Raw genomic sequence first — 2,927 nt, forward strand, 5'->3', positions numbered from 1 at the left:
TCGCCGATACCGAATACCGATACTTTTTTTAAATGTGTCCCCAAATGCAGCCATGTCCCCCCACATATGCAGCCATGTCCCCCCACATATTGCAGCCATGTCCCCCCATATATCCAGCCATGTCCCCCACATATATCAAGCCATGTCCCCCACATATATCCAGCCATGTCCCCCACATATATCCAGCCATGTCCCCCACATATATCCAGCCATGTCCCCCCACATATTGCAGCCATGTCCCCCCATATATCCAGCCATGTCCCCCCACATATATCCAGCCATGTCCCCCCACATATTGCAGCCATGTCCCCCCACATATTGCAGCCATGTCCCCCCATATATCCAGCGATGTCCCCCACATATGCAGCCATGTCCCCCCATATATCCAGCCCTGTTCCCCACACATGCAGCCATGTCCCCCCATATATCCAGCCATGTCCCCCACATATATCCAGCCATGTTCCCCCACATATATCCAGCCATGTCCCCCCACATATATCCAGCCATGTCCCCCCACATATATCCAACCATGTCCCCCCACATATATCCAGCCATGTCCCCCACATATATCCAGCCATGTCCCCCCCATATATCCAGCCATGTCCCCCCCATATATCCAGCCATGTCCCCCATATATGCAGCCATGTCCCCCATACCTAGATGATGCCACCGCTGCCGCGTTAATCAGCGTGCGGGGAACATTACAGCTTTCGTTGTGAATAGCTGTGTTCCCCGCCGCGCCGTGTATAGACACTCCCCCTTGCTCGGGATTGGACAGATCACCCGTCCAATCCCGAGCAGGGGAAAGTGTCTATACGCGGCGGGGAACACAGCTATTCAAATGAAAGCTGTAATGTTCCCCGCACGCAGATTAACGCGGTAGCAGCTGCCGTGGCGGCTTTGCGGTATGCAGCGGCGGTGGGTTTGCGGCGCGTTGCGGCGGGGGGGGGGGGGACAAGTATTCGGGCAGGCATCGGGGGCATTTGCGGGAGTACAAGTACTCCCGCAAATACTCGGTATCGGTCCCGATACCGATACTGGTATCGGTATCGGGACAACCCTAGTGGTAACCCTAAAGCCTCATACACATGATCGGACTTCCATCAGACTTTTCCGTGGATTTCTGTCCGAAGGGCGTTGTCCGTGAACTTGGTATGCATACACACGGCAGGACTTTGTCAGTCAACAAACACGAACGTAATAGACGTACTACTTGCTCTTTACTGCCACCCTTTGGGAAACTTCTGCTATTGTTGTCTGATCTTTATTATTGGTTCTGAGCATGCGTGTTTGTACTTTGGACTTAAGTCCGATGGACTTGTGTACACAAAATCGGATTAGCCGACGTAGGACATTTGTTGCCAGAAAGTTTGTCTTCTCACAGCTAACATTTGTCCGATGAAAAAGCGAAAAAGTTTGTCCGATGGAGCGTACACATGGTCGGATTGTCCGCTAAAACAGGTCCGTCAGACAATTGTTGTCAAAAAGTCCGATCGTGTGTACGGGCCTTTAATTTTGAGAGGTTCCCCTCACATCATATGGAGTCTACAGTATAGTAAATTTGGGGAAATCTCTCCATCGGGACACAAGGGGTTTTACTTAACCACTTCCATACCGAGCCAATTCTGGCACTGCTCTACTACATGTAAAAATAATTTTTTTTTTTGCTAGAAAATAATTATTTAGAACCCCAAACCTTATATATGTTTTTTTAGCAGAGACCCTAGGGGGAAAAAATGGCGGTCGTTGCAAATTTTTATGTCATTCAGTATTTGTGCAGCAAGTTTTCAAACATTTTTTTATGCAAAAAGAAACAGTTTCATGAATTAAAAAAAAGTTAGCCCAATGTTTTTGTATAATGTGAAAGATGAGTGAATAGATACCTAACATGTCACGCTTTAAAATTGCAGACACTCGTGGAATGGCGCCAAACTTCAGTACTTAAAAATCTCCATAGGCAATGCTTAAAAATGTAACAGGTTACCTGTTTACAGTTACAGGGGAGTTCTTGGGATAGAATTGTTGTTCTTGCTCTAATGTTCACAGCGATAACTCACATGTGTGGTTTGAACGCTGTTTACATATGTGGGCGCGATATATGTATGCGGGGATGGGGGTGCTTTAAATTGTTTATTTTTTTTATGCTTCTTTAATTTTTTTATTTTTACACTTTCCCTTTAATTTCTCATTAAATAAATTCTCTTTTTGTATCACTTTTATTCATATTACAAGGAATGTAATAGGAATAGGCATGATATGTCCTCTTTACAGCGAGATCTGAGGTCTATAAGTCCCCAGATCTGGCCTCTAGCCTGGAAAGACTGAAATTAAAAAAAAACGATTTCAGCCTTTCCAGCCGAATACACAGCAGGATTTACAACTGCGGGGGCGGGACGAGACATCATAACCTCGTGCCCAGCCTCCGAAGGTCATAGAGACTGCCAGGGACCATCTGGTCCACGTTATTCTTTATGATTCCTTCTACGGCTCGCTGATTACAGGGGCAAGCCGGTAGAAGCACGGAAGGGGAAGGAGTCCCCTCCCGCCACCTGTAAAAACAATCAAGCGGCTGAATAGCCGCTATGATTGTTTATGGTACAGGGTATCGCCTGCGGAAAATAATGATATCTTCTGAATGATGCCTGTAGCTACAGGCATCATTCAGATATCCCCACCCAAATTACAAGATCATATGACGTACTGTGGTTTGGAAGTGGTTCAAAGAAAACAAAAATTGGCATTTACCAATATAACATTATTCCTAGAATTTTTGCATCCACCGGCATACCATGCTCAGGGCCAAATGTATTATATTCGCCCCCCTTCCCCCTTAGGCCTTATTGTTTTATGCTAGAGTAGAGTTTGCCCATTCTGTGTCAGTTAAATGTCCCCATAGAAGAGTAGGATAAAAGGTCACCATACTGTGC

This window comes from Rana temporaria, chromosome 13 (genome assembly GCF_905171775.1).
Source record: "Rana temporaria chromosome 13, aRanTem1.1, whole genome shotgun sequence".
NCBI lineage: Eukaryota > Metazoa > Chordata > Amphibia > Anura > Ranidae > Rana > Rana temporaria.